General features: G+C 33.7%; 1 protein-coding gene across 2 annotated transcripts in view; it reads right to left on the reverse strand.

Moving 5' to 3' along the window:
* PIK3CB (phosphatidylinositol-4,5-bisphosphate 3-kinase catalytic subunit beta) overlaps nucleotides 1–21,424 on the reverse strand; it is a 167,849-nt gene that overhangs the window by 115,179 nt on the left and 31,246 nt on the right. Inside the window, exon 2 of one of the 2 annotated variants that reach the window (XM_074301652.1) lies at nucleotides 228–336. The exons of the other annotated variant lie outside the window; for it this stretch is intronic. The gene's annotated coding sequence lies outside the window, so the exon portion shown is untranslated. The remainder of the gene's footprint in view (nucleotides 1–227; nucleotides 337–21,424) is intronic. 2 annotated transcript variants of the gene reach the window in all.

Genomic DNA, 21,424 nt, shown 5'->3' on the forward strand with positions numbered 1-21,424 from the left:
AACTTATTTTTATTGAATACTTATTTATTGAATACCATATAGCCTATTATCTGAGTATTTCCAGTGTATCAATATTTTTAAAAATGAAGAATAAAGATATAAATTTTTTAAAAGATGAAAACAACTAAAAAATAACCAATGTTTGTCCTTTTCTCCTACTTTAAATGTCAACTATAAAGGGAAAAAAAGATAAAATAAGCAAAATAATAAAAATATTAGGTACTTACTGAAGAAAAATAGCCCCCATTTCAGCTCTTTAGGATCTTAGGCAAACTTTAAACATTCAAAAAAATTTCTGTGCTTTTACTGATGGCTTCTTCAGATTTTAAAGATGATCTACAATAAAGAAAATTATTTCAAGTGTTAATAATCCAAAATGGAAATCCACTGAATTTTTTGCTTTATGAAAAAGCAATTTCAACTGTTTTTAACTATATTTTAGAAATGGAAACTGCTTAACTATGACCAATTTATCTCATACCTTCAATTTTCTCAACTCTCAAATCAAAATGAATAAGGAATAACATAGGAAAATATTGTGTATACTTAAGAGTTTCCTTTCTCGTTTTCTTTTCTTTTCTTTATAATAATCCTGAGGAGGAAGGAAGAAATGAAGAAAAAAAGAAATTAAGGTCAAAAAGTTAGTGGTGATGATGGTGAGGAATTTCATTATAGAAAATGTTTTTGTTGGTGTCTCTTATAAGGTTGTTCTGTTTGTTTTGCAAAACAAGTATTAATTAATTTTGTTGTTTAGTCATTTCAGTTTTAACTTCATCTGGATGAGCCCAATTTGGGTTTTCTTATCAGACCAGTTTTGCCATGTCCTTCTCTAACTCACTTTACAGATATGGAAACAGAAATAAAGAGGGTGAAGTTACTTGCCCAGAGTGATACAGCCAGATGTGAATTTAGGTATTACCCATCCACTGTACCACCTAGTTACCCAAATTCTGCCTCTTCTAATTTTGCATTCAATATTTTACTTTATGGTTCTATGATTTCATATGTAGGCCCTGGCTTAGCCAAGTCAGATCACAATTCACTTTGTCTTACTATATAAATTTCACAAGTTGCTGGGAACAATAACAACAAAAATTAATCCGCCTTGATTCAATCAGTCTGGTAATGATTCTACACTTTGCTAGGCTGCATCACCAAAACATAAGATATACTCTATCAATAATCCCAGGAAGAGAACTGTGGGAACTGAGCATGGACCACAACATAGCATTTTCACTCTTTCTGTTGTTGTTTGCTTGCATTTTTGTTTTCCTTCTTGAGGTTTTTTTTTCTAGATCTGATTTTTGTAGAGCAAGATAACTATATGGATATGTATACATATATTGGATTTAAAATATATTTTAACATGTATTGTGGAATACCTGCCATTTAGGAGAGGGAGTGGGGGGAAGAAGGGAAAAATTTGGAACAGAAGGTTTTGCAGGTGTGTCAGGGTTAAAAAATTACCCATGGGTATGTTTTGAAAATAAAAAGCTATTTAAAAAAAAAAAATGTTACATGTCTATGTGACTTAATTTTGCTAAACAAACCAACTAGCTTGGTTTTGATTAACTGGTTCCCCCATCCTTTTTTAATGCTTGTTTCAAAAAAAAGACAAGAAAGGGTAAAGGGATATGTTCAGAAATATATAAGATATATAAAAAAAGATATTAATGTTCAAAAATAAAAATTAACCTCTAATTCAAATAAAACTAATTTAAAATTATCACCTCATATCTCTTTTTAGAATAAAGTGCTATCAGTGCCTGCTACAAATATTTTTAGACCAGTATAGCTAAAATTAATAATTATGACTGAAGAGGTGTTGACAAGAAAATGCCAGAAGGTATTCATATTAAATTCAAATGCAGTGTTAAAATCAAGATTTTACTTTAGTTTTTTGGTTTTATTTTTTTAATTTCATTGCGATCAGGAATCCAAAGATGGTTCAATATAAAAACTAAGCTATTACAATGAATCATATTAATAATCAAAATTACATGAATAGATTAAGATACAGAAGGCCTTAAGTCAAAATATTGAAATCATTTACAATAAAAACATTTAAAAGGATGAGGAATTTTTCCTTAAAGCAATCAAAAATGTCTTTCTAAGACTAAGAAGTAACATTTATTTCTAATGGCAAAACATTAGATTTTCCAATAAGAAGAGGGTAAGTAATGGGGCTATAATCTCAGATAGTATTAGATAGTGCAAAATTCTAGCAAAAACCAAGTTAAAGTAATAAGTACAGAAAAATAGAAAGGAAGCTAAATTATCTCTATTTTTGACAATATAATGATTTACTTAAATGGCAACACTACAGAGATTAATTTACAGAATTGCTATTAAATCAAACTCCTATTTTATATAGGATTATTTTACTGGATCACATGAATAAGATGGAGACTTAGATATTTTTTCTTAACCTCAAAACTTCTCAAACCCCTGCAATTCAGAAATCATCTCCAAGGGAGTATTTTATGATCTCACCAGAACTATCAATGATCTCTTAATAACAAATCTAATGGCATTTTCCCCTGTATAGAACTTTGATGTCATCCTCTATTCCTCTCACACTCACTCCACATATTCAGTGGGCTTCAAGCCATACTAATTCTACTTTTACAGGATCTCCCAAGTGTAGATGCCATTCTCACATCCTGATAGACTGCCTTCATCACTTCATATTTCATGCAATAGCTTTCTGGATCTTTGCCTTGAATCTGTCCCTCCTGCAGTTAGTTCATTGTCCATCATGCAGCTGACGTGATCTTCCTGCAACACAGTTCTGCCACGTCAGTTTCCCCACTCCACTTCTTATCTTCAAAAATCAAATACTCAGAATTGTATTGTATTGTACAATTCTGAGTTCTTCCTTCTTTATGCAATTACTCTGGCGACTATGCTAATTCCTCTTTTAGTCATTCAGAAAAGGAATGAATTCAAATTTATTATTATTTAATCAATATTCTATTTTGAAAAAAAGAATTGGCTCTTTTGAAGCATTCATATTAAGAAATGTTATATGGACTGAACTGACTTCTAATACTTTCCCTTTTTAATATTTTGTTTTTTCCAAAATACATGTAAAGACAAGTTAAGTCATTTTTTAAAAATGAGTTCCAAATTTTCTTTCTCCCTTCCTCCCTCATCACCTCTCCCTGCACTGAGATGGTAAGCAATTTGATATAAGTTGTAAATGTCCAATCATGTAAACATTTCCCTATTAATCAAGTTGTAAAAGAAGAAACAGGACAAAAGGGAGGGAAAAAAGAAAATTCAGATTCCATTAGTTCTTTCTCTGGGATGTGGATAACATTTTTCATCATGAATTTTCTTGGATCACTATATTGCTGAAAATTGCTGTCTTTCAAGCTGATCATCATACAATATTGCTATTATGTTGAATACTAATAATTTCAAAAAAGAAATGACTTTTATAAAAAGCCTTGCCTTGGGTAGTTGGGGGTTTTTTATGTTTATTTTCAACTTTTAAAAATAGGTAAAATAAAATAATATGCAGTTAGCATATTAAGACAAGCATGTTAAAATTAAATATAGAGGCAGAGAAGACAAAATTTAGGAGAAAATAAGTAGTCCTAAACTCTATAGTTGGGAGTTCTCCAAAGTGAATGATCCTAAGTAGCAATATTAATAATTCTGGAGAATAAAATGAGATACTTATGAATGTAATGTTTCTAAAAGACAGACAACTACTCCCACATCTATTCCTCACTCTCCAGACATCCTAGCTCCTTCTCAACAGCCTTTTCACTGGGAGATAATCCCCCTTTGTGGGAGCATCAATCTTCTTGATGGATGAGTCCCATTATCACTAGATACCTAGACCACATTCACTTCATTTCAAGTTCTAATCCTGCCTCAGTGGACTTTCTTAACTACTGCTCAAAAATATTAATTCATCACAATACCTCCCCTACCCCATCTCCCTTTCTATTTTTTAAGTGCAGTCTTCTCTAATTAGAATTTAACTGGCAATTAGGTGAAGAGGCAGAGCCTGGAGTCAGGAAGACTCCAATTCAAATCTGGCAACAGACACTTACTAGTTACATGACCCTGAGCAAGTCACTTAACCTTGTCTTAAATGCTTCATCTATAAAATAAGCTGGAGTAGGAAATGGCAAACCACTCCAGTATAATTGGTCAAGAAAAACCCAAATGGAGTCACAAAATGTCAAACACAACAGAAAATGCTCCGGTAGCTAGCATATAGTAAGTACTTAATAAATACTTTATTTCTCTATCTCAAATATGAAGACAACAATACTCTGAGGATGGCAGAAAAAGAAATTAAGAAGCCTCTTGAGAGTTAAAGAGAAAAACATAAAAGCTGACAAAGCTTAACATCAAAACATCTTAGATATATTAGATATATATATGTTAGATATATATATATATATATATATACACACATATATACACACACACACACACACACACACACACACACACACACACACACACACACACATATATATATATATATATATATACACTCATCACTTTCTGGCAAACAGAAGGAGAAGAAGGAGCAGGAGTATCATATTTTATTAAGGTTCAAAGATCACAGCACCCAGCAATTTAATGAAATTAAAAGATTCTTGCTCCTTGGAAAGTTATGACAATTCTGCACAGCATAGCATATTAGAAAACCAGAATTTCCCTTGCCCTAAAAGCAGATCCTTTAAAAAAAAAAAAAAGTAAAAAGTCTTTTTGGTGAAAGGAAGAACAGATTTCAAACCCTGAGGAGACTAAACTACTAAACTAGCAAAGAGAATATAGTCAAAGGTATGGTTTTTCATTAGCAAAGTATGAGTGTGAGAATGGGACTCTAAGGAAAGCTGAGTGTCAAAGAAACATAATTTCAAATTATGGGACTAGGGAAGACTTTTGAGAGGCCCTTGGGCAGCAGGTGATCAAATCAGTCAATATTTAAGAAATTATTTCAGGGTATTCAGTGGAAGACCAAATACTGAAGTTAGAGCTGAAAAACTTTGGCTACATGATAAGACAGGACTCATAGGAAAAGACCCTGATGTTGGAAAAGACTGAAGACAAAAAAAAAGGGGGGGGGGAACTATAAGAGGATGAGAAAGATAAGACAGCAACATGGAAAAACTTCCATGAACTTGGACAGATTTCCAAGACACAATGGAAGGGGGTGGAGACTATATAGCTGAAAGGGCACACACTTCTTTCTGATCTCCCATGACTCTCAAATAATTAGCAAATTCAGGCTCTGAAATTGTGCTGGACTAGCAGAATCTACGAATATTGGGAGTGCTGCAAATTACCAGCAGAAGATGATTTCAAAGATAATCAAAGATTGCCAGAAAAAAGACCGCTGTTTTGGTCAGATATGAAGGAGGAGGAGAGCTCTGATGCCATCGCAGGCTGTGCAGACCTGGGCACCCTTGGTGTGGTGCAGACTCTGCACTGCAGAGAATCTACAAAGAGAAATCTACACCAGTGTTGGCCACTCTGCCCTGATTGCAAGCCACTAGATCAGCAGAGAAGTTATAAAACACCCAACACAAACACAAAAGGTAAATGATGAACTCCAAAATGCCAGTCTCAAGGGACTTGGCCATGCTCACCCAACACTGGGAGTAAGTGTGCACTTTCCAGTACAGTCACAGCTGCGTCGCTGCTTTTAGAGGAAACTTGGAAAATTTCCCTTGCCCTAAAAGCAGATCCTTTAAAAAAAAAAAAAAAAAAAAAAAGCAAAAAGTCTTCTTGGTGAAAAGGAAGAACAGATTTCAAACCCTGAGGAGGCTAAACTACTAAAAGCAGATCATCTCCAGAGGAAGCCTCAAAAGGTGATATAACTTGGTCCTCATCACACAAGGCTCTCCTAGAAGAACTTAAAAGTCTAAAAAGAGAGCTAGAAGAAAAATGGGGAAAGGAAAGAAAATTTGCAAATTTTGAAAAGGCATATAACTCATTAAAAGTTAGATTTGACAAAATGGAAAAAGAAAACAACTTAAAAAACAGAATTTGTGAAATGGAAAAAAATTTCACTGAACAAAACAACTCATTTAAAAACTCAATTGGACAAATACAAAAAGAAGTAAAATTAGTAAATGAAAAAAAAATTCACTAAAAATCAGAACTGAGCAAATGGAAATGAATGACTATGAGACATCAAAAATCAGTCAAGCAAAACCAAAAAAAAAAATTTTAAATAGAAAAAAATGTAAAATACCTACTTGGGGAAACAACTGACCGGGAAAATGGATCTAGGAGAGACAATCTGAGGATTACTGGACTCCCTGAAAACCATGATGAAAAAAAGAGCCTTAGCACTATTTTTCAGGAAATCATCAAAGAGAATTGCCCTAATGTCATAGAATCAGAAGGGAAAATAGACACTAAAAGAATTCACCAAACACCTCTTAAAAGAGACCCCAAAATTAACTCCAAGGAATATTGTGGCTAAATTTCAGTACCAAGGAAAAAATAGGGGCAGCTAGGTGGCTCAGTGAATAGAGCACCAGCCCTGAACTCAGGACCCAAGTTCAAATCTGGTCTCAGACACTTAATACTTCCTAGCTGTGTGACCCTGGGCAAGTCACTTAACCCCAGCCTCAGGGGGAAAAAAAAAAAAAAAACAATTAAAATATTGAGGAGCTACAATAAGGGTTACTTGCCATCTAGCAGCTTCCACCTTAAAGGACTGAAGGGCCTGGAATCTGATATTCTGAAAGGCAAAGGAATTTGGAATTCAGTCAAGAATAAACTACCCCAATAAACTGAGCATTTTCTTCCAGGGAATGAAACAGGTGAATTCCATTCATTTCTGATGAAAACACCAGAACTAAACAAAAAATCTGACCTCCAAATATAGTACTCAAGAAAAGCATAGAAAGGTTTAAAAAGAAGTCTTGAGAACTGTATTTCTGTTATGGGTATACATAGAGAGTGCATGTACAATTTGATTTTACTATTATAATATAAAAAAGAAACTAGAGGTGGAAAGGGGATTATACCAGAAAAAGGGAAAAGTAAAGATAAAATAAGAGAAATTACATCTTACAAAGGAGCAAAGGAAAACTATTGTATATGAGGGAAAGAAGGGAGGGGGATGAACATTGTGTGAATCTTACTCTCATCAGATTTGGCTCAAAGAGAAAATATTAGACATATTTGGTTTACAGAGAAACTTCTCTCACCTTATTGAAAAGTGGGAGGGGAAAGGTAGAAGAAAGAGGGAGGGACTCTAAAGGGGAAGGGCTGCTTGAGGCAAGGGGGTGCTCATAAGTTAAGTACTGGGGAGGAGGGAAAGGTGAAAAGGAAAGAGAAAAATATAATCTGGGGATAAGATGCAGGAAATACAGAATTTCTAGTTTTAACAGTAAATGTGAATGAGATAAACTATCCCAATAAAGTGGAAGCAGATAGACAGGATTAAAAGCCAGAATCCTACAATATGTTGATTACAAGAAATTAATTTAAAGCAGAGTGATACAGACAGAGTAAAGGTATAAAAGGCTGGAGCAGAATCTATCAGGTGAAGTTTAAAAAAAAAAAAAAAAAAAGCAGGGGTAGCCATCCTGATCTCAGGTCAAGCAAAAGCAAAAATTGATCTAATTAAAAGATATAAGAAACTATATCTTGCTAAAAGGTACCATAGATGATGAAGCAATATCAATACTAAATACATATGTACCAAGTGGTATAGCATGGAAATTCCTAAAGGAGAAGTTATGAGAGCTGCAAGAAGAAATAGACAGCAAAACTATAATAGTGTTTGCTCTCTCAGAACTAGATAAAATAAATAAGAAATTAGTTAAAGAGGTAAATAGAATACGAGAAAAGTTAGGTATGATAGATCTTTGGAGAAAATTGAATTGATACAGAGAGGAGTACATGTTCTTTTCAAATAGTTCATGAAACCTATACAAAAACAGACCACAAATTTAGGACATAAAGACCTCAAAATCAAATGCAGAAAGGCAGAAATAGTAAATGCATTTTTTTTTCAGCTCATGATGCAATAAAAATTATATTCAATAAAAAGTCAGGGAAAAATAGACCAAAAAGTAATTGGAAAATAAGTAATCTCATCCTAAAGAATGAATGGGTGAAACAGCACATCATAGACACAATTAATAAATTAATCCAAGAGAATTACAATAATGAGATAACATATCAAAATTTGTGAGATGTAGCCAAAGCGGTAATAAGGGAAAATTTTATATCTCCAGATGCTTACTTGCAGGAAAAAGAGAAAGAGAATATAAAGGAATTGGGCTTGCAACTAAAAAAACTAAAACAAGGAACAAATTTAAAATCCCCAACCAAATACCAAACTTGAAATTCTAAAAATAAAAGGAGAGATTAATAAAATTGAAAGTTAAAAAAAAAAAAAACTTGAATAAATAAAACTGAGTTGATTTTATGAAAAAAAAATAAAAAAATAAACCTTTATTAAATTTGATTAGAAAAAGGAAAGAGGAAAATCAAATTGTTAGTCTTAAAAATAAAAAAGGAGAACTTTCCATCAATGAAGAGGAAATTAGAGCAATAATTAGGAGTTACTTTGCCCAACTTTATGCCAATAAATTTGATAACCTAAGTGAAATGGAGGAATACCTGCAAAAATATAGATTGCTCAGATTAACAGAGGAGGAAGTAAATTTCTTAAATAATCCCATTTTAGAAAAAGAAATAGAACAAGCTAGTAATCAACTCCCTAAGAAAAAATCCCCAGGACCAGATGGATTTACATGTGAATTCTACCAAACATTTAAAAAACAACTGACTCCAATACTATATAAGCTATTTGAAAAAATAGGGAACGAAGGACTTCTACCAAATTCCTTTTATGACACAGATGATACTGATGCCTAAACCAGGTAGGATGAAAACAAAGAAAATTATAGGCTAATCTCCCTAATGAATACTGATGTAAAAAATCTCAAATAAAATATTACCAAAGAGATTACAGAAAAATCATCCCCAGAATAATACACCATAACTAAATAATAAATAAGATTTATACCAGGAATGCAGGGCTAATTCAATATTAGGAAAACTTATTTGCATATTTGACTATCAATAACCAAATTAACAAAAACCATATGATTATTTCAATAGATTCAGAAAAAGCATCTGATAAAAATCTAACACCAATTCCTATTAAAAACACTAGAGAGTATAGTAATAAATGGACTTTTCCTTAAAACAGTTAGTAGCATCTATTTAAAACCATGAGCAAGCATCATATGTAATGGTGATAAACTGGAACCATTCCCAATAAAATCAGGGGTGAAACAAGGTTGCCCACTATCACCATTACTATTCAATATTGTATTAGAAATCCTAGCTTTGACAATAAGAGATGAAAAAGAGATTAAAGGAATTAGAATAGGTAATGAGGAAACCAAATTATAACTCTTGCAGATGATATGATGGTATACCTAGAGAACACAGTGAATCAACTAAAATGCTATTAGAAATAATCCACAACTTCGGCAAAGTTACAGGATACAAAATAAATCCACTTAATCATCAGCATTTTCATACATCACTAACAAAATGCAACAGCAAGAGATACAAAGAGAAATTCCATTTAAAATAACTGTCAGTAGTATAAAATTTGGGAATCTATCTGCCCAGGTAAAGTCAGGAATTACATGAGCAAAACTACCAAACGCTTTCCACACAAATAAAGTCAGATCCAAATAATTGGAAAAATATCAAGTGCTCTCAGATGATCAATTCTGATGGATGTGGCTCTCTTCAACAATGAATTGATTCAGACCAGTTTCAATTGTTCAGTAATGAAGAAAGTCATCCAAACCCAGGAAGAGGACTGTGGGAACAGAGTGGGGACCACAACATAGCATTTTCAATCTTGTTTGCATTTTTGTTTTCCTTCTCAGGTTTTTTTTTTTTCTTTTTAGATCCAATTTTTTTTTTGTGCAGCAAGATAACTGTATGGATATGAATACATATATTGGATTTAACATATATTTTAACATGTATTGGAATACCTGCCATCTAGGGGAGGGGGTGGGGGGAAGGAGGGTAAAATGTGGAACAGAAGGTTTTGCAAGGGTCAGTGTTAAAAAATTACTCATGCATATGTTTTGTAAATAAAAAGCTATAATAATAAAAAAAAAAAAAAGGAAAAAAGAAAAAAAGAAAGTAGGCATTGACCCACACTTATCACCGTATACCGAGATAAGATCAAAATGGCTTCGTGGTCTAGACATAAAGAATGAAATTATAAATAAATTAGAAGAACATAGGATAGTTTACCTCTCAAACCTGTGAAGGAGGAAGGAATTTGTGACCAAAGAAGAATTAGAGATCATTATTGATCACAAAATAGATCATTTTGATATGAATGCAATAGAATACTATTATGTTGTAAGGCATGATAAAAGAGATAGTTTCAAAAAAAATTTGGGAATGCTAGTATGAACTGAAACAGAGCAAAATGAACAAAACCAGGAGAGCAATATATACAATATCAATAATACCATAAGGATGGTTAACACTGAAAAACTCAAAGACCTACCACAATTCCTAAAGACACATGATGAAAAACATACTATGCACTTTACTATAAAGACTCAAAAATGCATACAGAAGCATATGTTCTTCTCCTCCCCTACTTTTTTTGGGTGGAGGGGCATATTTAAATCAGGAATTTTGTTTTTCAGACTATACATTTGTGATGAGCTTTGTTTTTCTTGTCATTCCTACCTATGGAGAAGGAAGAAAATGAAAATGTTACTGAAAATTTTAAAAACCTTTCCCTGTTCCTTCATTTTAAAAACCTTTCTAGAATGTCTGCCATTACCAATAGACCAGGAATTGCAAAGGTCTTGGTCCACTGTTAATATTTTTTCTGAGTTTCTCAGTGTTGAGGAGCTGCTCTTCCCTCTTACTTCCTTTCTTCCCCCTTTGAAAGATGCCCCAAAGCCCTACCTAGAATACCAGCTGAGAAAGTTTCCAATCACTTCTCTCTTCAGCTCAGATTTCATATAGTAGAACCCAGTAGCATCAGTAGACTGCTAATGCTTTGGTAAATTCAAAGCAACATAAGGCATTCTTATAGTTGCTAAAAATAGCTTACAGAGAAATACAAAATTACACTCTGGCAAGAAAGGGGTATAGGGTGGTCCAGATGGCTTTGAAGGAGAAAGCGAGGCTACTGACTTTGCACAGCTCTCCCTTATTTCAATTCACTTGCAAGTCATGGCATCTCCTTTCTGATGCCATGGTCTTTTTCACGAATGAAGAACAATATAAATAAACCAGAAAAATCATTGCTCTAAAGGATCTCATTTTCTAATACGAGAGGACACCACCTATTTGAAAGTTAAAGTTGGAAAGTGGTACAATATCTGGTAGATAGCAATCTGGCCTCAGAGTCAAGAAGACACAGGTTCAAGTCCCATGTCTGATACATATGGATGAGAGACCTTGGAGACGTCATGTAATATCTCAGTATTTTACAGAACTCTCAATTACTATAACTAATATAAGAGGCAGAGAGCATTGATAGAGGGAGTTTTTGCATGAAATCAGGTCCAATAACCTCTCACTATTCTCCCTAAGATGCCCTGCATTTTGGTGCTTTTGTTGTCTTTGTTTACAATGCTGTAGTCATGTATATATTTTTTTCTATTGGTTCTTCCTTCACTCCACATCAAAACCTGCAAATTCTCCCATGTTTCTACAAATTCATAATATTTTATTACATCATAAAATCTTTCATTCAGCTACTACTCAACTATTAGCTATGTAGTTTACTTATAGTCTTTTTTCCTATTCCAAATAGTGTCACAAGAAACATTTTTGTTGTTTCTTCCTGGCACTGACTTCCCTGTAGTGTATATTTATATTGAATGGGTCAAAGGGTATAAATTATATAGTAGCTTTCCTTTTTGCACTGTGATTTTTGCGCAGGGTGCCATTTCCTCATTAAAAAAAAAAATGTTTATCACATAAAAGATTTAGCTCTAGAAGAGACCTCAAAGACCCTTTCATTTTAGAGATGGAGAAACTGAGGGCTCAAAGTTAACTTTCCCAAAGTCATAAAGGCAATAAACACCAAGACAGGAGACAAAAACATAAAACAAGTTAACCAGAAATCTTTGCTTTTTGGAGGCTGTGCATTTTTCTAATTGTTAAGGGACATCTATGTCATTATATGATTTTTCATTTTCCATTTCTTAGCAAAGTGTTAAAGTAAGTCATCTGTGCCTTTTTTTTTCACCCTCTAACATTCAGTGGCAACTTTCAGAATCATTGCCCTCTATTCTTATTGTGTTTTGAACCTCATTACAAAACAAAACCAAAAATACCAAGGTTACTATTGCTTTGATGCAATAGAACCTCCATTTCTGCAATTTTTATTTCAAAAGATTACTGACAAAGTCCCTAACTTTATAGTTCCTTCTTTCCACCACCTGTTGCTTAATGTAATTTCTTCATTTAACATGTTTTAAATTTAGTTTATTTCAGTACTTACTCTTTATTTTAGCTTTTTAATTAATTTATTTTGCTTTTGTGCTCTCGTTTACCTGATCTAACAAACTGAAAGGTCAATTTGAAACCATAAATGATTCTTTCTAAGGTCATAGAAGCAAAATCTGGAATAAAATCTGGAGAATTAGAAACCTAACCTTGGGTTGGGGGGGGGGGGAGAATAAAAATTGTGCATATAAATATGAGGGATGTGTACTGAAAAATCATATACATTTTATGCTATGTAGCAGAATAAGAAAATATCCAGTTCAATGCTATCATTTTATAGGTAATGAAATGGAGGCAGAATTAGATAAATAAAACATTTAATAAGCACTTCCCACATATCAGCTAAGCATTAGGAATGCAAATCCAAGCAAGGCAGTATTTACCCTATAGTAGCTTCCTTCTGATAGAGAAAAGACAACATAGAAATGAATAGAAACATAAAAAGGGGAGTTGGAAAAGGGAATAGGGAGAAGGCTGCAAGCTTTGCAGTAGGGTAAACAGAAACATGGAGGCCTAACCTTCTCCAAAAGCTCATCTATTAGAGGAGAGTGACCCAGGAGCAGAGTTAAAGCTGGGTAGAGAAGGCATAGCATAAAGTCTGCTGGGAAATGACATGAAAATCTGAATCATGTATTATCCAGGTAAGATTTGAACTTGGATCTTCTCAATTAAAGTTCAGCAGTCAATCAATCCCTCCATAGAGTCTCTTCAATTTCTGAAATTGTATAATGAACATGCAGCACCATTTTTTATTTTTAAAATCATTAAATATTTATTGAAGACTATATACACAGTACTAAGTCAACAAGCTGTACTATACAAAAAGGAGAATCACCGGATTGGGAAAGGAACTAGAACTCATGCAATACAAAAATCAACTATTTGGCCTGGTTTGCACTACAAGTGGACATTTTCTCCTTAAAGCGTTTACTTCACCAATTGAATTAAGTATGACCCCCCCAAAAAACCATAATAAAAGTAAAAATAATTTTTCTCCCCCATTTTTAATTGTAGACATAATTTTACATATGATGGTTCCCTCATTGTTCTTGCAAGTTAAATACTTATTTAGTTTGTGCAAAAAACCAAGGATATAAAGATGAAATAATTTTGAGGATCAGTATTGAATAAGTCTATGTACAGGGAAAGTACAATTCAGGTATTACTTGTGACCTATTCTCTGTAAGGGCAAACAATACCAAGCATTAGCTCACTACCTCCCTTAATAATGAAAGACTTACTCAAAATAAACTTAAGATAATCTTGGTGGAGAATGCACATGACAGGAGCAAAGCAGCACCACTATGCCATTTACAACTCTGTTTTGACAAATACTTGTTATTAGTAGTTACTGTTATTTATGACCTTGTTATGATAGACACCTTGTTATTGCTAGTTAAGGTAGAAGTGAAATGTCAAAGTATGGTCTATACATTAACCCTGGAATGTGCATAGTGCCATCTGGAGGTAGCTGGTGTTAATGCAACCCTAACTTAAAAGAGTATATAAACTCTGGCTCTCAGATTAATAAACGAAAATTGCAAAGCAAATTTTTCTGCCTGGTTCATGGTTATTCACACTGATTCCTACTCTCAGTATTCACTGGAGCTGGACTCCAACAAAATAAGATGTAGATTATTTCCTCAAGGAAATTACAATCTAATGATGGAGGGAAAAGGGGGCAAAATCATGTCTACCACAAAGAAGTATACCCCAACGTGTGAAATTTAGGAAGAGAGTTTCTCATTTGAAGAGACCTTAGGAGGCAGTGGCACTAAAGTTGAGCCTTGGGGGGGGGGGGGGATGAAGAAGCTTTTTAATAGGCAGAGAAGAAAATCAAGTCCATTTTCAGGCCAAGGGATAGGTTAGCAAAGGCTAGAGACAAGGGTAGATTGATAATTTCAAATATTAATAATCTAGTTGAGTTCAGGAAATGAAAAAATGCAAGAATATGATGGTGAAGAGCAGACTACAGTCATTAGGATACAAAGTGTGAAGTAGTGGGCAGGGAGCACAAAAAAATGTAATGATCTAAGTCAAGAATGAGGTTTGGTCTGTTCAAGCATTTTCCAAGTGCTTTTCCATAGTTTAGGACACAGACACTTTTTCAATAAGACCCTATTGTTGACCAAATTATGTGCTGATTAAGATTTAATACTCATGTGACAAACTGCTGAGAAACCTTTTTGAATGATGGTCTAGAAGTAGCAACAGGAAGTGTTGACAAAATGAGGTGATTATGTCAATTCTGTATTTCTCCAAAGATTGTTTTCCAAGACCACAAATAATGCCTCTAATCCAGCCAGTAGCTTACTGTACAGCAGTACATGTGGCTGGTTACATAAGAGTTGAGAAGGAGAACACAGAAAAAAAGTGTAAATAATCACTTTGATTAATGCTCCTGACAAGATGTCAAGCCAAGTTCTATTTCCCTAATTGAAATGTTCCATTAGGCAATTATATGTTAAAGTACAGTGTGTTAGCAGAAATGGCCCCAGTCCTGGAGTTAGAAGACCTCCAGAGTCTTAACTGAACAACTTGCCAGTAGTGACACTAGACAAATTAATAGACCTCTCAGAGTTCTGATTTTCCCAGCTATAAGAGGGGAGGGATGAGAATATTTCAAAACCCAGTATTCCTTCTACAACATCATATTATCTCCCAAGAACATATAATATTCTTTATCACTTCCATTGCTTTATGAATATATATATATCATGAGCCTAACCTGACATAACAAATAAAATCTCTCATCTCCCTTTTAGATAACTGAGTAAATAAGAAAATGTTTGAATCCCATAATTTCATCTCCCTCAACAAATTACTTGTTCAAAAATTCCAAAATATATATCTGGAAGCAGAGGTAACAAATAATCTATTGCTCTCCATCAATCACTATCCTGGAATGCCGCAAGAGGAGGGAACACACATCCTATAAGACAAAACTGTGAAACACTTCTTGTAGCTGCTACACTATCCCAATTTGTGAAAGTGTCACATAAGCACTCCAATTTTAATGTAAACTTGGATGCTGGAAATCTCTCTTCCCAGAAATCAGCCGTAGTCAGAATCACTAAACGTCTTTATTCTTGATCATTTACGGTCAAGGTCAGGGGGTTAAATCTAGCAATCTCCCCACACACCTTCCTTGCTCCAACTCCACGAGAGAAAGAGCGTGAGTGTCTCAATTTCCTCTTCCTCCTCCTACTCCTCCCACACACGTCACTTCCCCTCTTTGTCCCACCAATCAAGTCAGCACAGAACAGCTGGGGAGAGTCAACCTTCAAACAAGTTAATAGAGAACTGTCCAATTGGCCATTAGTCTCACGTGCTCCATTATCCAAGTGCATTGCAGCCCTTTACACTTGGAGTCTTATAACATCCTACTCCTGTTTCCAAACAAATTTTAAAATATAAATGATAAAAAGAAAATGAACAAGTAGTTCCCATGAGAAGAAATCAAGTTATAACCTATTATAAGGGATGCTCCAAACAGTAAGCGAAATACAAATTAAAATAACTCAAGTTCCACCTCAGACCAAACAAATGGTCGAAAATGACAAAAATGGAAAACAACTGTTGGAGGGAGTTGATTCTGAAACTCTTGGTGGAATTGTGAATTGAACTACCTAGCTATTCTAAAAAAGCAAAACAAAACAAAACAAAACAAAAAACAACTTAGAACTATAGCCCAAACATCACTGAATTGTACATCCTTTTTGAATCAGTATATGATATCATTATTAGGCATATACCCCGAAAAGAACAAAGAAAAGAAGTAAAGAAGCCACATGAATAAAAAGTTAAGATGGAACACTTTTCATTATAACAAACGACAAGAAACAAAAGCTGAGTTCCAATAAATTGAGGAATGGCTGAACAAATTAAGGCTTATGAATATAATGGAATATAACTGCTCTAGACAAAGAAAGACAGCATAGGATAACAAAGCTTGCCTCAAAACCAAGAAGATAGGGAATCATGTCCTGCTCCTGTTGATATTGAATTAATATATTGATATGAATTATCAAGATTTTAGGTAAGGCAATGAAATTTTAAAGTACAAACCTAAATTTGTATACAAAATATTTCCTTGTCTGGAATTTACTGATACCGTTGAAATTACATGCCCAGTTCCTTATCCCTGGGCAAGGATTTAAAAAGAACTTCAGAGTTCATATATGTTAAGATATATATGAACCTATGATTTAAAAGAGTTCATAGTACCAAGTCAGATCATTAATGATCTCATCCCTGTTAATGAAAACAATTTTCAAAGACTTAACTGTTGCCAGTATAAAAACCAACTACAGATAAATAATGAAGTATGGAAAATGGTGCTAAGATTATAGAGAAAGAAAGGGGCACTTTTTCAGACACAACAAATAGAACAATTTGTTTTTGCTTGACTAGACTTGTTATAAAGTTTTTATATGGAAAGGGAACACTTAGAAAGTGTTCCAGGAAAAGTAAAGACTGATGTAAAAAGAATGAGAGAGAAGAGCATCAATGAAACATTTTTTAAAAAACACAAATAAAAATAAAATGTAATACAAACAGGGCAATGGTACTATTACATTAAACTTAATATGGATTTTTAAATATTAAACTTACAAATTAATGGTTTCAAATACAAGCTTCTTTCTAGTCTTCTTTGTATATAGAAATGTTCATGATTCTCTAGAAGGAAAAGGGCATGGAGTAGATTGAGGGGGTGGGAGTTTGGGGAAAATAGTATCAGTATTATATAAGGTGAAATATGCTACAAAGAAATTTTTTGAGCATACCCGACTCTTCACTTGGAATGTGTGTATGCCTAAGAGTCAAATTGTTACCTGATATCACTGCCCCCTTGAAAATGATTTAAGTTTTAAAAAATCCTTTTTGTACTAGGTCACAGCTTGTCTTCATTTATTTAAAAAAAATTCCAATGTTTATCTTTGAAATACAGGCTTTTATTGCTAGAGAATTGTGAAGATTTTCCACATGTGGAAGAAATGGTCTGGAACTTTAGAAGTTTATCATTTCACTAGCTATAACTTAAAGATGGTGACAAGAATACACTATATAGGATGTCATTCTCTATACTATGAATTCTTTTGCATATAATAAAGCCAAAGGCCAAATCTAGAGTTTTTTTAACTTCTAGGGCAGCTAAATTGCACAGTGGATAGAGCACTGGCCCTGGATTCAGGAGGACCTGAGTTCAAATTCAATCTCAGACATTTACTAGCTGTGTGATCCTGGGCAAGTCTCTTAATCCCAACTGCCTCATAAATAAACCAAATTATACAAGTTCTTTAATCTCCTTCACCAGGTAATTAGAGTTATGTTTTATTTTTTAATAACCACTGCTTTCTAGGAGGCAAAGGTTTGCTTATACTGAATTTTTTTGTGACCAATACTAAATTGTTTTCTTTTCTTTCTTTCTTTTTTTTTGGGGGGGGAAGACAATTGGGGTTAAGTAACTTGCCCAGGATCACACAGCTATGAAGTGTTAGATTATACTGCACCATCTAGCTATCCCTTAGTATTTTTTTCTTCAAATTATTTTATTTGAACTTATGGTTAAATACACATTCTAGAGGTTTTCTTATGACTTAGGAGACAAATTTAAGTAATGGGGGCAGCTAGATAAAAGCAGAAGATAGAGCACTGGCCCTGAAGTCAGGAGGACCTGAGTTCAAATCTGGTCTCAGACACATAATACTTCCTAGCTGTGTGACCCTGGTCAAGTTACTTAACCCCCAACTGCCTCCAAAAAAAAAAAAGAAAAGAAAGGAAGAAAGAAAAGAAAGAAAAAAAAAAGGATATCCTCTGATTAGCTGACAAAATTTGAACTTCAAATGTTTTTCTCCTTTAAGCACTGATTTTAAAAAACCTGAATGATTTTAGAGAGGCCTGGGAAGACTTACATGAACTGATGCTAAATGAAATGAGCAGAACCAGATCACTGTACACGGCAACAAGATTATATGATGACCAATTCTGATGGACATGGCTCTGTCCAACAATAAGATGATTCTGGCCAGTTCCAATGATCTTGTGATGAACAGAGCCATCTACACCCAGAGAGAGGACTGTGGGGACTGAGTGTGGAACACAACATAGCATTTTTATTCTTTCTGTTGTTGTTTGCTTGTGTTTTGTTTTCTTTCTCAGTTTTTTTTTTCTTTCTCAATCAGATTTTTCTTGTGCAGCAAGATAATTGTATAAATATGTATATGTATGTATGTATATATATATATATATATATATATATATATATATAATGGATTACCTACCATCCAGGGGAGGGAGTGGGGGGAAGGAGGGGAAAATTTGGAACACAAAGTTTTGCAGGGGTCAATGTTGAAAAATTATCCATGCATATGTTTTGTAAAAAAAAATAAAAAATAAAAAATAAAAAATAAAAAAAAAGCTTTAAAAAAAATTTTTTTTAAAAACCTGAAATTGACTATTGACTGTATGTACTAAGCTTAAATTCTCCCAAAATAAATATACAGGCTTTATAGGAAATTTCTGTGAGCTCTTAATATTCTAGAAATAGAGCATTACCTATCTATATTATGGTATCTATATAAGTTAAACTTTATCTAAGATACCCCACAATTGCAGCTGATCATGATACAATGGCACTTTTTGAAACATATTTGGAGATACAGGATACATCATTTACTTTGAAGTGGAAGTTAAGGGAGGAGAAATATAATTTAGCACAGGCTTAAAAATAAACTTTATATAATATTATCCTTCATATTAATAAAGAAATATCCCAGAAACTTGAGAATACCACTTAGGAAAGAAGTATCTTTTAAACAACCTTCACTGAAAAAACTGTCCAGGGCACTCAGTCATATTTGTAAAAAAGCCTCCAGTCCATAACCTTCAAATTCTGAAACAAAATCAGTTACAACAAAACAGAAATAGAAACATGATCTTCCTAACCTTAACCTATCTCCTTTTTGTACCAGTTTCTCTATATTTTTTCTTCCATTGGTCCCTAATCTAATTTCTTCTTAGATCCTCCTCCTTGCCTCATTATTAACAATCATTTAATTCCTATTACAATAGGGCCTGACCTTATGAGTCACTGAATGGTGCTCTAGAGTCCTGAAAGAGTTTATTCATCTCATATGAGTGAGCAGCTGACTCATTATAGGACTAGTCCATTAATAACATTACAGGGCATTACATCCACATAAAACTGGTCTTAAAAATAATCGGAACAAATCTAAACCATACAAACCTCTTGAGTTTGTTCTTCAGAGTAAACTAAGCCACCCAAAGTATAATCTTATGGAACAAATGTTTGGCTATAAAAATAGTGAATTTCCATTCTCATTTTTCAAGACAAAGTACAAAGTAGTTATTATTATTACCTTTAAGGGTGAGATATCTAGACTATTCCAAATTGAAAAAGGAATTTAGCAGCAGCAGATGACATAATCTTTTTTTTACCTTCCAGATGATATTAAAGTACTAAGTACAATTAAACAGTATTACTTTGGATTCCACCGACTGTAGACAAAAAAAATAATAAAATACTACCATCTGAAGGCAAAGTTTACCTTGGTACTACCAACATAATTCCTTCTCTTTAATCTCTAATCAGCTTCCAACTTCTTTTATCAATTCCTTCCTTTCCATTATTACCACCCTCGTCCAGAGCCTCCTTTGACTGCCGTACTAGACAACTGTAATAGATTTCTAACTGGTCTTCCTGTTTCTAATTTCTCCTTTTTCCAATGTATCCTCTACACAAGTGCCAAAATAAACTCTCCTAAGACAAGTCTAATCATTCTACTGCTTAGCTTAATCTTCAGTGATTCCCCTTTGATAATAGAAAAACCAGAAATTCTTTAGTCTAGTATTTGAGGCCCTCCACATTGAATAGCATGTGCCTTTTTAAAAGCCTTTATTTTGTTATCATTTACATTCACAAACTCTCCTTCAGTGAGTATCACAAACCTGAAAGCTTCTCCAACCTTGAAATGCACTCTCACCTACTCTCTCAGAATATATGCATAATTGTTCCCTTCATGGCTCAGTTCAAATGGCACCTCTTTCATGAAGCATTCCTTGACTCCCCATGTTCTCTGCAGTTGCTATTTTCTATCTAAATTTTCATTAGCATGTAACTATGCATACATCTTACCCTCTCTACCATGTCAGCTTCTTGAAAATAGGGATTCTTTTTTGTTATCTCCAATCAATAACTGCCTATTATGTGCTAGACACAGTGCTAAATACCAGGGATACAAAGAAGGGCAGAAGACAGTCTCTGCCCTTAAGAAATTCACAATCTAATGAGGAGACAACAAATATGTACAAACAAACCATAAACAGGAAAACTGGATATAATTTACAGAGGGAAAACATTAGAAATAAGAGGAATTAAAAAAGCTTTCAGTAGAAGGTAGAATTTTAGCCAGGATTTGAAAGAAGCCAGGCGATAGAAATGAGGAGGGATAACATTCCAAGCACTATAGATAGTCCAAGAAAAATGTCCAAAAAACGAAGTTTTGTTTGAGAAATAACAAGTGTCACTCACTGGGTTGAAAGGTAAATGGGAAAGAGGAAGAATTAAGGTGTAGGAAGAATGGAAAAGTTAGATGGAGGTGCTAGGTTTTAGAGGACTTTTAAGAAAAACCGAAATTTTGTATTTTATTCTGGAGGTGATAAGGAACTACTAGAGTTTTTTTGAGTCTGGGCTGTAACAATCTCCTAGGCTTATAGGACAAAGCACATACTAAAGGTGTTTAACAGTCCAATAAAATAAATAAAACAGTTTAGAATAAAAGGCAAGATAAGTCAAGCAGGTACAATGAAAATAGCAAGATTTCTAGGACTTGTGTTTAAATATTACTTCTAAAAATTGAGCAATCACTTACCCCCTTGGTTC

The sequence above is a fragment of the Sminthopsis crassicaudata genome, chromosome 3 (genome assembly GCF_048593235.1).
Source record: "Sminthopsis crassicaudata isolate SCR6 chromosome 3, ASM4859323v1, whole genome shotgun sequence".
Classification (NCBI taxonomy): Eukaryota; Metazoa; Chordata; class Mammalia; order Dasyuromorphia; family Dasyuridae; genus Sminthopsis; species Sminthopsis crassicaudata.